Consider the following 15,992-nt stretch of genomic DNA (forward strand, 5'->3'; position numbering starts at 1 on the left):
GTTGGAACTAATAAAGTCACTAACATTGCAGGTTACAAAACAGACACACACAAAAGCACTAACATTTCTGTATTCTATAATAACATTCAAAAAAGAAAACAATTCAATTTATAATAGCTTCAGAGAAAATTACCAAGAATAAATTTGATCAGAAAGGTGAAAGACTATATGCTGAAAACTACAAAACACTAATAATAGAAACTGAATAAATATAAAGCATCCTATATTTGTGGATTAAAAGAATCAATAGTGCTAGGATGTCCATGCTACCCAAGGTAATCTACAGATTTAATGACATCCCTATCAAAATTTCAATGACATTTTTCACAGAAGTAGAAAAAAAATCCTAAAATTTCCATGGAAACATAGAGACCCCAAATAGTCAAAGTAATCCTGAACAAAAAAAGAACAAAAGTACCTGGGGATATAGCTCTATTGGTAGAGTGCTTGCCTCACATACACAAGGCCCTGGGTATCAATCCCCAACACCACCAAAAAAATGATAATTCAAAAATAAAAAGGCTTGAGTAAGAACAAAACTATATGCATTATGCTATCTGACTTCAAAATACACTACAAAGCTATAACGGTCAAAAACAGCATGGTATTGGCATAAAAACAAATACTTATACTAATGGAACAGAATATAAAGCCCAGAAACACATTTATACATTGATGGTCAATTGATTTTCAACAAAGATTCCAATAAAATACAATGGAAAAAGGAAAGTATTTCAATAATTAATGTTAGAATAACTGTATATACACATGCAGAAGAATGTAATTAGACCCTTATATTTCTATATATACAAAAGTCAACTCAAAATGGATTAAAGACTTAAATGTAAAACATGAAACTATAAAACTGCTAGAAGAAAAATAGGAGGACAACTCTGTCATTAGTTTAGGCAATGATTTTTTTTAATGTGAACACAAAAGCACAGATAGCAAAAGAAAAGATAGATAGGATTGCATCAAACTAAAAATCTCCTACACAACAAAGGAAATGTTCCATGGGGTTAAGAGACAACTTACAGAGTGGGAGAATATATTTGCAAGCCATACACCTGATAAGGGGTTAATATCCAAAATAGGTAAGGAACTCAAACTCAATAGCAAGAAAATTAACCTGATCAAAAAAATGGGCAAAAAACCTGAATGGAAATTTTCAAAACAAGACATATAAATTTTCAATAAGTATATGAAAAAAAAGTTCAACATCACTGATCATCAGAAAAATGCAAATCAAAACCACAACACTACATATCATCACAGTAGTAAAAGAAGTCCCTGCATGAGTCTTAGTTTTTCTCCAAACCTTGCATCCTTCATCTAGCTTGTTCTTCCTCTTCACCATTTAGTCCTCTTCCTTCTGCAGTATTCTCTTTCCAACCTCTATTTTATCTCCCTCTTCCTCTTTCTCTCCTTTTTCGGATCTTCTCTTTCTCCTTTGTCTCCCTTCTTCCCCTTTATTTCCAACTTTTCCTCTCTCCCAGAATGAAGGTTTTTAACATATATCGTCACAAACTTTACCATCACATTGACAACAATGGCTAGCATTTAGTGGCCACATTACATATGCCAAGCATCAATCTAAGTTCTTTAGATGTGCTGCTCCTCACACCAACTGCTATGGTTTGAATTGTACCCGCCATAATTCAGGGATTTCCAGTGTGGTGGTACTAAAAAGTTAGGGCTTTAAAAGATGATTAAACCACAAGGGCTCTTCCCTCGTGGATGGGATTAAAGCCCTTTAAAAGAGCTCTCTGGCCCTCTGCTTTCTGTCACACATGAGGCCACAGCATTCCTCCTCTCAGGGGGACACAGCAAGAGATTGCAGCCCTCACCACACAGCCAACCCTATCAGCACCTTGACTTTGGACTTCCAAGCCTCCAGAACTATGAGAAATAATTTCTGTTCTTTAAAAATTCCCCACTCTGTGGTATAATAATTTCTGTTCTTTAAAAATTCCCCACTCTGTGGTATCCTGTTATAGCAGCACAAAACGGACTAAGACACCTTCTTAGGCTTGCACTATCCTTAGGCTCATCTGACAAGGTGAAAAGAAAAGCACAGAAAATTTCAATAACTGACTCAAGGTTACCTAGCAAATCAGGAGGAAATAATGAATTCAAACCCCAGGCAGTCTGGCACTGAATCCAGGTAATTAATTATTGTGCTGTGCTACCTGTATTATCTATAGCAATATTCAAGGTAATCTTAAATAAGAATGTGTATTGCAAGATTGTGTAAAGTGGGGAAAATCCTGCTTTTAACCTAAATGTTCGCTAATAGCTGTCCGTATCCCCTATATTCAATATCAGTAAAGAATGAGCTAGATCCACATGTTTTCACACAAAGGGACCTAAGATATTAAGTGAAATATGTAAGGAGCAAAATATTTGTACAATGTGGTTTATTTTATGTCATTTTCATTTTAAAAAGAGATGACAGAGAGTATGTGTATGCATGAAAAATTATATGTATATCTGCAAAAAATATTTGGGGGAATATGTAGGAATACCAAAGGATTATGTAACTTAAGGCAAAAAGAGAGTCTGAGATAGAAAGAAAATTTTATTTTTTCATTCCCCTTTGGACTGTTTAAATTTTCTAATCACACCTGTGTTCTTTTAAACAATAAAGATTACTAGAATGATAAAACTATAGGCCATTTTTCCTTTGTTCTTTATGGGTTTTGTACTAAAAGAAAACCTAATAAACATTATTTGAAAAAACCATATGTACTACTATGTTAAAACTACTACTTTTGATGGCATGAATCATTGATGGTTTCATAATCAAAAATTTCACTTTGACATTGATCACAAGCTGTACATGCTGGTACAGAATACAATTTTGTAAAGGAAAATGAAAGTGTCTTTTCTTCACACAAAGCTTGCAGGTTCCAGCCTGCTGAAGTAGCAGGCAATCAATGGCAGATCTCCAATATGACAGCATGTGGCCTTTCAAATGGATTTATGTTAGAGCTGAAAACACACTTTCCTAATGAGAATACGAAGCTGGGGTAGGGAAGGAAATAGAGCAATGAGAGGGATCCAGATATTTTAAGAACTCTTTGCAAATCCATTTAATGAAATTGAACATTTTACCTACCAAAGACTCATCAGGAAAATTGTATGTGAAGTATGAATGTTACGAAATAATCTGGATGATACTCAATGTCCAGGAAAGTTTGGTGATCAACAGAGTAAGGATCAGTGGTTCCCAAGTAGCATTACACTTCAGTACAATACCATCAAGCTTGAATTCAGGCACAAGAGCAGAATAAGACATCCAAATCTGTTCACTGTTTAGCAGTCAGAAAGAAAACCAAATAAATGCACCATCATTACATATTGTTCATGGTACCAATAAACATTTTCCTCTAAGAAAGCTGGAAGATTGCCTTCTGTTGCTAACTCACCTAATTTTTTCTCTAAGGTAATTTTATAATAATATAGCTTAAACTATACTGCAAAATTCATAAAGAACAGAAATTATTTCTCATAGTTCTGGAGGCTTATGAGCACCTTTTTTCAATGAAGTTTGAAAGAAACTGGTTTGTAGTATTTTAAGAATTACCTTTAAACCCAACCAGTTAGAAGAAATAGTAGAAGAAAAAGAATGAATTTTCAAAATAAAAAAAGATAATGATCAAATATTTAGACATGATCCTATATTTAGAATACACAAACTCCACCAGAAGACTTCTAGAGCTAATAAATAAATTTAGTAAAGTAGCAGGACACAAGATCAACATACATAAATGAATCACTTACCTATACTCCAACAATAAATGTGCTAAAAGAGAAATTAGGAAAACCATTCCATTCACAGTAACCTCAAAAACAAAACACTTGGGAATTAAACTAATGAAGGAGGTGAAGGAACTCTACAATGAAAACTACAGAACACTGAAGAAGACCTTAACACTGAAGAAGACCATAGAAGATAGAAAGACCTCCCATGTTCTTGGATAGGCAAAATTAGTATCATCAAAGTGACCACACTACCAAAAGGGTTATACAAATTCAGTGCAATCCCCATCAACATACCAATGACATTCTTCACAGAACTAGAAATGAAAGTTTATTTCTAAAGAAATTTCGTTTTACTCCAGTTAGAATGGCAATCATCAAGAATACAAATATGGTCGTAAACTTCATTTGGAAAAATGAGAGCCACAGCTAAATAGCTAAAGCAATCCTGAGAAAAAAGGGTGATGCTGGAGACATCACAATATCACACCTAAAAATATACTACATAGTTACAGTAAAAAAAGCAGCATGGTACTGGTATCAAGTCAGACATGAAGACCAATGAAATAGAATAGAAGACACCGAGACAAACCCACAAGAATACAGTTATCTGATACTAGATAAAGGTGCCAAAAATATATACCAGAGAAAAGATAGCCTTTTTAACAAATGGTGCTGGGAAAACTGAAAATCATATATAAAAGAATAAAACTTGACCCCAATCTCTCACCCTGCACAAAAGTCAAAGCAAAGTTAATCAAAGACGCAAGAATTAAACTAAAAATTCTGAAACTGTTAGACGAAACCATAGGCCCAACACTCCAGCAAGTCAGCACAGGAACTGACTTCCTTAACAAGAAGCGTGAAGCACAAGAAATGAAATGAAAAATCAATAAGTGGAATGGCATCAAATTTAAAAGATTCTGCTTGGTAAAGGAAACAAGAATGTGAAGGGAGAAGCCTACAGAATGGGAGATCTTTGATACCTGCTCTTCAGATAAGGCATTAATATCCAGAATATATAAAGAACTCAAAAACCTTCACACACACACAGAGAGAGAGAGAGAGAGAGAGAGAGAGATATTTCTCAAAAGAAGAAATATATGAAAAAAAATGTTCAACATCCATAGTAATCAGAGAGATATAAATCAAAACTAGACCGAGATTTCATTTCACCCCAGTTAGAATAGCAATCATCAAGAATACAAATAATAATAATTGTTTGGGGGGATTTGGAAGGAAAATATACTCATACATTGCTGGTGGGAATGTAAATTAATACAACCATTTTGGGAAATAGTATGCTGATTCGTCAAAAGATTAGGAATGGAAGCACCATATGATCCAGCTATCCCACTCCTTGGTATTTATCCTAAAGAACTAAAATCAGCATACTATAGTGATACATGCACACCAATGTTTATAACAGCACAATTCACAATAGCCAAATTATGGAACAAGACTAGGTGCCCATCAACAATAGATTAGATAAAGAAATGTAGTATATATGCACAAAGATGTTTTACTCAGTCATAAAGGAAAATGAAATTATGTCATTTGCTGGTAAATAGATAGAACTGCAGATTGTCATGTTAAGTGAAATAAGCCAGACCCAAAAAGTCAAAAGTTGAATGTTTTCTCTGATATGTAGAAATTAGTCCAAAATAAAAAAATGGGGGGGGGGGAAGAAGAGAAAGAAAGGAAAAGGGGGAGATTCCATCAGAATAGAAGAAAAATTATTGTACTAGATGAAGGAGATTGATGGGCAGGGAAGAGGGACAGGATAAGGGAAGAATAGTAGAATGAATCTAACCAAATTTTCCTATGTACATATAGGACTGTATCACAGTGAATCTCACCATCATGTATATCCACAAGAACCTAATTTTTAAAAAAACTACAGTAGCATAAAGATTTTTAGAGTACAGGAAAGGAAATGGGGAATGGAGGAGGGGAGGAAAGAGGAAGCACTAGAGATTAAATTGGAGCAAATTATATTCCATACTTTTATAATTGCATCAAAATGAATCATAATGTTACACACAATTAAAAAGAACCAATAAGGGCAGGGGATGTGGCTCAAGCGGTAGCGCGCTCGCCTGGCATGTGTGCAGCCCGGGTTCAATCCTCAGCACCACATACAAACAAAGATGCTGTGTCCACCAAAAACTAAGAAATAAAATAAAACTGATTTTAACTTCATCAATATTTAAAGAGTTCAGAATTAATAAGTTAGAGTATTAAGGTAATATAAAAAACAGAGGTTTGTTAGTGATTAGANCTATATATATATATATATATATATATATATATATATATCTTTTAAAAAAATTAAAAAGAACCAATAAAAGAAAGCAATTAAAAAGACAAAAATAATATGCAAAGCACATATTAAAAGAGAGACTACTCCTAAAAGAATCAAAAGATAAGGCTGGGGTTTTAGCTCAGTGGTATAGCGCTCACCTAACATGTGCAAGGCCCTGGGTTTGATCTTCAGAACCATATAAAAATAATAAATAAAATAAAGGTATTGTGTTCAGCTACAACTCAAAAATAAATATTAAAAATTTAAAAAGAACCAAAAGATAAATTCAAAATAAGGAAAATCAACATCAATAATAATGGTGATACTCTTCCAAATTTATCTAAGTCAAGCTCCAGACAAACAAGAAACACCAACAATATATTTGGAAACTAAGTAGGAAGCTCTATAAAAATTTTAAATGCACTTACAAATTTCACTTCTAGTAAGTTATCTTCAAAGTCTACTAGATCATGATTATACCAAAACACTGTTTATAAAAGCAGAAGACTGTTGGATGTGGTGGTGCACACTTGAAATCCTAGTTACTCAGGAGGCTGAGGCAGGAGGATCAAAAGTTAGAGGCCAGCTTGGGCAACTTAGAGAGACCCCGTCACAAAATAAGAAGCTTAAAAAGCAGGCTGGGGGGTCTGGATTGTAGTTCAGTGGTAGAGCACTTGTCTAGCATATATGCAGCCCTGAATCTAATCCCCAGTACTGAGAGGGAAAAAAAGCAGAAGGTTACAAACAACCTAAGTGCTCATCACTTGGAAGGAGACCAGTTAGATGAATTAAATATTTATCAACTGTGGAATGAAATTGATCAAATTATGCTTTTACATATATGAATATACCACAGTGAATTCTACCTTTAAGTATATTTATATACCTATATCTTTAAAGCATCAGTTAAAAACAGCAAATAAATAAAAGGAAGATCAATAGAGTAGAGAAATGAGAATAAGGGAAGAGAGGAGGGGAAAGAAAGAGGAAGTACTGGGGACTGAAATGAAATGCATTCTAAGCAAACGTGATTATGCCGAAATGAACCCCAATAATATGTATAACTATAAGGCACTAATAAAAATATTTTTAAAAACAAAAAATATGTTATTTGCATGAATAAAAACAAAATATTACAGCCCTTTGAACTATGACATGTTTTACTATAATTTTGATTTTTAAACTAAGAGCACTTTTTCAGACTGACTCGTGGAATTTTATTAATCACTATTATGCATATATAATATGTGTGCAGGCCTATGGGAAAAGGGGCAGTGTCTAACTTATTTTGGGGATATGTAAGGAGGCTTACTACCCTAGACAAATAGTGGGTATCCTTCAAAATCCATATGTTAAGTCCTAATACCCAATGTGATAGTATTAGAAGGAGGGGCCTGTGGAAGTGATGTGATTATGTTGTTTAAAATTAAAATTATAAAAGGTAAATGAAATAAATTGGCTAAGGGATTCTTCAATTTTCAAGTTTTCTGAATCACTTTTAGGTTTGGAGTTGAAGAAATTTATATTTTGCCATAAGATATCATCCTCTGTGCTCTACTACTATCTCCAAGATAATCTTCAAAAATGCTGATACATGATACTTTAGTTTTGATGCTAGAACCATCTATATTTTTATTAGAAGAAACTGGAAGGCTTATAGACATAGATGATATGATCTATTGATTGAAATACCAAGAAGTTGCAATTCTTTGGTTCATGCATGCAGACAGAGATAATTGCACCATGACTGCTGCTTATTGACAATGATTATAAGATGCCATTGAATGTAAGTTCATCTTAATTTAAGGTATTAAAATATGAAAAAAGGAGCACTTCATTATTTTTGAAATGCACTAAATGAAAAGACTCATGTATAGAACAATATACAAGCAAAGCCATTTGGGTAAATATGGGCATAAATAATACCTGAAATTTGATTATGGATGCAAAAAACGCCTTTGGAAGAACACACACGCACATAATCTATTGTCTGAGGAATGAGAGTAGGATAACTAAGAATGAAACAGGAAGGAGAACTTCATTGTATAACCTTTGTGTCTCATGAATTCTAAATACTGGGAATGTATTATCAACTGGAAAAATAAAAACATTAAAACTTTTCAGAATTGCTTTTGCTGTTTTGAAAATAAATTTGGAAGTGAGGTGTCATTTTATTCTGGCCACAAATTAAAGCAACAGTTTTCAATGCCAGATAGAAATGTGTTTATATAAGAAGCAGTTAAATTCATAGCTTTATGCAGTTATTTCAAGAGCAAAGAGAACCCCCAAAGGATGCATTATCACAAGTAAAATCTAAATGAAAGTACAAATCAGTTGGTAAGGCACTCCAGGGCAGCCATTTATATCCTTACTTGTTAGGTGCAAATATATACTAAAAAGCTTCATAGCACAGGGAAATTAAAAAAAAAAATGTCATTCCTAATCCATCCTTTTGAACTATATGTACACATACAAAAGGACAGCAGTCCTTCATCAAAAAACAACTGAATGGCTATTATCATGGGAACATAGAGGACTAACTTCAAGGACTTCAGATTCTGGTGGGGTTAAAGATAAATAACCCTATGTTAGGATTCAATGGGGGAATGTGTGCAGGCCTATGGGAAAAGGGGCAGTGTCTAACTTATTTTGGGGATATGTAAGGAGGCTTACTACCCTATACCAATAGTTGGTATCCTTCAAAATCCATATGTTAAGTCCTAACATCCAATGTTATAGTATTAGAAAGTGGGACCTGTGGAAGTGATGTGATTAGGTTGTTTAAAATTAAAATTATAATAAAACGTCATAGTTTGAAAGGGCTGTAATATTTTGTTTTTATTCAGTGAAATAATATTTTGATTAATAAATATGTAGTAATTAATTTAACTGATCTCCTTCCAAGTGATGTAATTAGGTTGTGGGGGTGGAGCCCTTATAAAAGAGACCCTCCTGCCAAAAAGAAAAAAGAAAGAAAGAAAAATACTCCCTTGCCTTCTTATCCATGTGAGGACAAAATAGAAGTATGTATCCAAGATATGGGTTCTCACCAAACATCAAATCTGCAAACATTGATCTTAGGTTTCCCAGCCTCCAGAACTATGAAAAATAAATTTTTCCTATTGATAAACCATGCAGTTTATGGTATTTTGTTATAAAAGCCTAGACAGACTAAAATATTTATCCTAGGAACGGACACCAAGACTGAAACTTGAAGGCCTTCACTGAAACAAGCTCAGTGGAAGCTGGGTTCAAATTCTGCTCAGAGGATTAATTTACCTCCACTTTTTTAGCACATCCTGCATAAAAATTCACAATTCTATTATTTCTCATAATCTCAATCTCCCCTTTTATACTAGCTTTTTCTTCTCAACACAAAACTATGTTCATTTCTTCCATCTTTGTTGTTTGCTTCCATGCCCCCTTCAGAATACTACCCTACTTTTTTTCATTCCTGTACAGTCTATTTATAAAACATGCTATATATGCTACCTCTGCTCCCTTAGCTTCCATTCATTCTTCTTACTACCTCATTCATTGCCCAAGTAGCCCATGAATCTTGACTAATTCAATTAATACTTTGCCGTATCTTCCTTGACCTCCTATCTTTCTCCTTAGCTTCTAAAATCTTTCAGTGACTCTCCACTGACTTTATTATAAAAATTCCTGCCAATGGAATTTTGATGAATTACCTAGCTTAAGAACTTATTTTCATTTCAGAAACAAATGCCTAGAGAAAAGTAGATTAGCATACATCACAGAGAAGTCCAGTAAAGTTCATCGTATTTAGTCAGATGACCAATCTCCTGATCCCTATAGGCAGAGTGTCCTCAGGGAACAGAGGAAGAACAGACTAAGTCATTTGAACTGACCCTTTCACTAAGAAAAACTAAGAAAGCTATACAAACAAATAAACAAAACTTTAAAAGTATTGACCTCTTGGTGGGTCAAGAATGGAAGACAATAACCAAGGGTAAGTATAGACACTCAAAACTGCAGTTTTCCCAAAAGTATTTGCTTATGATACAAAATAAATTATGAAGCACATTTGTGTTTTGGAGTTCTCTTGGAACCAGCAAGAAAGAAATCAAAGCTATGACACTGCCAAAGGGTAGAACTTATAAACTAATTCCCATTTTCAACTAGAATTATGAAAAGCATGTCCTTGGGGTAGAGTTGAACTGAAAATATCCTAGCAAGGACTTTCAATTTAGCCTCCCATTATCTGCATGACCAGGAATCTTATGTTTTGAACCAAGACTAAGGAAGTCCCAGAAAAGAAGCTTTCCAAAACATCTAGAGACCCAAATGAAAGTCTTCTTTGGGACAAGACACCATCATTCCAGAAGACAAAAATAGGTCCCCAAATATCTTGTAAATACAATGTCCTGCACATTCTTAAAAATAAACAAGAACAAAAGGAAACAAAACACCCTAAGTAGAAAATAGTATATACAAACAACCTACTGATATGTGACGTATTAAAAGTATCACACATGGACTACTTTAAAAAAAAAGCTGCATTTGTTATGTCTAATGAAATAAAAGTCAACAATGAAATTGAGACAGAAAACTGGAAACTATTTAAAAAAACAAGATTAAAAGAAAAACAGGTAAAAATCCAGGATTTTAAAATGTAATATCTAAAATTAATAACTTAACAGGCATATCTGCCTAGCAAGCAGATATGAATTTTATCCCCAAAACCAAAAACAAAATAAAACAAAAATTTAATAGCCTTCAGTGGGTGATTTAAACAATATAATCAAGATAAAAAGAAAATAGTAGGGGCTGGAATTGTAGCTCACTGGTAGAGCGCATACCTGGCACATGTGAGGCCCTGGGTTTGATCCTCAGCACCACATGTAAGTAAATAAATAAAATAAAGGATCCACTGACAACTAAAAAATAAATTTAAAAAAAAGAAAGAAAGAAGTAAATTATAAGACAGGTCAAAAAAAACTATGTAGAATGTATCAAAAAAATCAGAAAAAAAAATATTTAGAGAATAGGTTGAGAACTTATAATAAATATTTCACTGGATTCCCAAAAGAATAAAAATGTGTCAGAGGTGATATTTAAAAAAGAGAGAAGCTGAGAATAAAGACTACTGAAACACATTAATCCACAGATTCAAGAAGAAAAATTCAAGGGGGATTCATTAAAAGAAAATCACACCTAAAAATATCATAATGAAAGGAAGGGGGAAAGACTAAGAGGAAATCTAAAAACAGCCAGGGTAAAAAGGACCTGTAAAAGATCAAAGGTTAGAATTACAACTGACTTCACAATGACAACAAGAGAAACCAGGAAACAGTGGAATGTCTTCAAAATGGGAATGCTGGTGGAAGCAAATACCAATCTAGAATTTCATATACAGGAAAAAAATCTTTCCAAAATGAAGAGACAATATTGACATTTTCAGATTTATAAAAAGAAGCCAAGTTGTCACCAGAAAGCCTGTGCCAAAGGAAATTCTAAAATATATACTACATGTAAAATAAAAATGCAAGGTAGAAGCTTCAAAATGCAGCAAAGAATAAAGAATAAGTAGATTCATAAGTATGACAGAATAATTGGCTGTATAAAATAAAAACAATATGGCATTTAAAAATATTTAGAATAAAATTACCTGGCATCAATAGCATACAAGTTAGAAGAGTAGTAAATGGAATTAAACTATTCCAAGATTCCTACATTATCTGGGAAAAGATTAAAAATCTTGGCTAACATTATACTTTCATAAATTGTTACTATTTTAATAACTATAAATGCATTTTTTTAATTTTGAGGGTAATCACTAAAAGAATGAAATGTGTAATTTTCAAATGGTTGGTAGATACTTGGGATGTGGCTCAGTGGTAGAGCATGTGTCCAGCATGTATAAGACCCCTGAATTCAATTCAGAGATTCACAAAGAAAAAAAAATGGCAGATTTTTTTCAAAAATGAATACAAAATAAGTCAACAAGGAAAAGAACAGAAATAGGGTGGGTGAGACAAAAAGAAGGTACAAAATAAGATCATAGCTTTAAATCTTAAAAGTAGAAATTTCTGTAAATGGACTGAATCTCTCATTAGAAAGTCTTCCTGCCCAGTCATAGGAAGTGATGGAAAAATCACAAGCTTCCTTTGGGCACAAATGGAGGCATGCTGCCTTGCAGGTTTTGCAGAACAGAACAAAATGTGTGTTTCCTTGGAGCAACTTGGTCAACTGAGTAAGAGAGAGGAAGGGTCTGGGCCTTTTTGTGCCCACTTCCTGTTACCAAGAATACCAAGAAAATAATAATAATTCACTTTTCCTTTCAGGTAGATGTGGGAGAAATGTAGGTCAAAAATATTACAATAATTGGAGCTGGGGTTATGGCTCAGCGGTAGAGTGCTCGCCTAGCACATGAGAGGCCCTGGGTTTGATCCTCAGCACCTCATAAAAATAAGTAAATAAAACAAAGGTATAAATATATATATATTACAATAATTGATAAAACTAGGGTAAAATCAGGCCACTCCCATAGAAACATTTAGCATTCTAGTATAGACCCTTGCAATATATTTGTTTGAGGGGTGAGAGAAGAGGTTAGAAAGAGAAAAAAGTGAGAATACATATAAGGCAAGTCCCTTTTTTTTTTTTTTTTGTACTGGGGATTGAACTCAGGGTCACTCAGCCACTGAGCCACATCTCCAGCCCTATTTTGTATTTTATTTAGAGACAAGGTCTCACTGCATTGCTTAGCACCTCACTTTTGCTGAAGCTGGCTTTGAACTTATGATCCTCCTACCTCAGCCTCCTGAGCCCTGGGATTACAGGCACAAGCCACTGCACTTGGCCATATAAGGCAAATCTTAATAAAGCTATAAAATCTATGCGAGTAGGAAAGATTGAAGAAAATATGAAATGTTTTTTGGGAGTTGTTAGGACAAAAATAAAGAACAATAGAAAATACAAATGACTGAGAGAGAGAAATAAAGAACTGATTAATACAAAATTTCAGGTGACATATAATTCTTCCAATGCTGTTTGTCAATCTACCCACATAGACCTAAAAATATGTCTCACAAAAGCACTTTCTTAAAGGGTGCATTTTTCAGCTAAAATTGGAAGCAGTTTCAAAGTGCTCAAATAGAGTTAGAACTAAGATCACATCTCAATCTGTCCATTTTTTAAAATACCCCTAAAGCAGTCACCTCAGAAAGAGAAAAATATAGCCTCTTTTTAAAGACCTCCGAGAAAGATTTTATATGTCACCTTGTTGATTAACTTCAGCAGTTAACACTATATCTTTTATACATTAAATGAACTATCATTCAGAAGCTTAACAAGAGTTTCTTTAAAAAAAAAACTAAAGTAATTTACCCTATAACTTAAATGCATTTTTTAAATTTTCCTCCCAGTAAACAGGTATTATACCAGCTCCATAAGGCTGGTGGAAAGATGCCTTGTTGAACTTTCAAGCAGAGTTCCCCACAAGAAGATTTACAAAAATAGGAATTTGTATGAAAATGAAAAGAACAGAAAAAGCAATTGCTCTTCATCATCACTGCTGGGCAGATCTGGTGTCGGTGCAAGATTTATAGTGCTGAAGTGAATTGCTTGACTTTGTGGAAATCAATGAAAGTAAAACTCAATTTAAACTTTTTATTAAAATAACATAAATTTAAGATGTGCCTTTCCTGTCATAGTAAATCATTAATATTAGTAAGGATTACTAGAGGTAGAACCAGAAAATCATCATTCGAGTGCATGAATTATGTCCTTGCAAGTAGACTATTGGTCCTTTAGGACTCATCAAGAAAAGAAAAACTGAACCAATGCCATAAACCCCAGGCACACCACACTGCACTATAGCATTCATGTTAGCATCCCCAGAGATGGTGATTGGTGTGGCCAAGTCAATTAGACAGCAATGTGCATCAATTATCAAAATAACTGAAATTTGGAAAGCAAACATGTTATACACTGTTCTTTTCAAACATAGCAGTACAACTTGACAACTGACAGTGATGTAAAGAACATACACTGATGGTGTGACACTGAACGAGCCCATGCTACTGGCTGGCTGTATTGGACCTAATCCTAAAGAAGAAAAAAAAAAAAAACAAGTAAAACAAAAAAACAACCAGAATCATATGCATTTTAAAGCTAACATGAAATTCATAAAAGACTCCTAAGGATTCAGAAGGTGGTCAGGAAATAGCAGCCCAAATTTACTAAGGGGCTTACAAACTAGTGCCTGAGCTTGACTCCTCTCCCTGGATGCTCATTATAAAGCAAGGTTGCAAAAACCCCCAAGGGCATATGAGCTCAGAGGGGGGAAATGGCATTTTAAGGGCATGGTGCTATAAAACAGGAGACAACAACCAATGACACATAGCTGACAGAAATGGATTGATGAAAGAAACATATTAAGAATTTAAGGTAAGCATAAAATCAGGAATCGATTACAGAATACAAAAACAGGAATTTTGAAGAACCAATGAAGACCTCTGAAAGGCAGCATGGATACAGCAGAAAATGAACTTAGGTAGCTGGAAAACCAAGTAAAACAAGCCATCCATGAAGGATCCAGGAATGGATTAACAGATGGAAGAGATGTGGGATATTACAAATTCATACAAGAGAGATGGGAGTGTTACCATCTGTATCATCATATATCCAGGCTAAACAAAAGTAAATATTTGAAGAACTAATGACTAATAATTTCCCAGAATTAAAGGTGAATTACCTCAGATTACCAAACAAAAGAGAGAAGAAAAAGAAATCCAAATCTAGACATCAGTGGGGAAAACTCAAGAACTTCAAAATCTAAGAAAAAAAGCAACAAGCTTTCAGAAAGAGAGAGCAACTCAACTATGAAGAATAAAACTAGAGTTGTTATCAGTCTTCTGAGACAAAAATATTTTTAAAGTGTTTCAGGAAAAGAACACTGGACACAGAATTTTATGTCCAGTAAAGCTATGGTTTAAATATAGAAGGCAATAAAGATATTCTTTGTATGTAGCGCTTCAGAAGGCTATTCAAAGACCTACTGTGAAAAATACTCAGAAAAAGTAATCTGGCCAGAAGCAAAATAAACAAATAAAGCCAGATATATGGAAGTTAGAGTGAGAAAAATAATTCAGTAAAATTTATTTTATTTAAAACAGCAAGAACAAAAAAAAATGAATATCCATAATAATCCAGAAGTAAAACTAGATTATAAAAAATGAATTTCTACAAGGAGGAGGAAAGTAAAAGTTTCACTCAGAGAGAAGAAAGACTATTTCACAGATGAGGAAACTAAGGCTCAGGAAGGTTAAGAAACTTCTTCAAAAGACAATGCCAAGACTCAAAGTCAGACAGCCTGACTCAAAGTCTACAGTCTTCGGGTGGAAGACATGGATAGTTATAAAAGCAGGAACTGTGAAAGGAAACGCAGACATAAATGCATGTTTTTAATTGGTCTTAGGTAGCCAAGAGAGAGAGAAAAGTTTTGCAATGTTTAACTACCTAATCATCCCAAGAAGGTCTGATTTATTCAATGGGAAGAAGGAGAGGAGAAATAAACAAAAGTACGATAAAGAGAAAATATGAATTAGATAATCTCAAAAACCCCAAAATATTTCAATAATTAAAATAAGTGTAAATAGTTAAACTAACCAGTAAAAAGAAATAGGGTATCAGATTCATTTTAAAAACAAAAGTAAGATGAAAGAATAAATTATCAATGGAAACAAATATAGAAAGTCAAAAATGAAGGGAAGGAAAAAGATATAATAGGTAAGTATGTACCAAAAGAAATCCACAAAAGCAATTTTAATATGAGAGGAGAGTGAATTCAAAACCAAGATAGCATGAGAAAATATAAATATTATGTTAAGAAAATGTAAATCAAAAAGGTACAATGATGACATATATAAATGTACCAAACAACATCATGTCAAATAAT

The sequence above is a fragment of the Marmota marmota genome, unplaced genomic scaffold (genome assembly GCF_001458135.2).
Source record: "Marmota marmota marmota unplaced genomic scaffold, marMar, whole genome shotgun sequence".
Taxonomy (NCBI): Eukaryota; Metazoa; Chordata; class Mammalia; order Rodentia; family Sciuridae; genus Marmota; species Marmota marmota.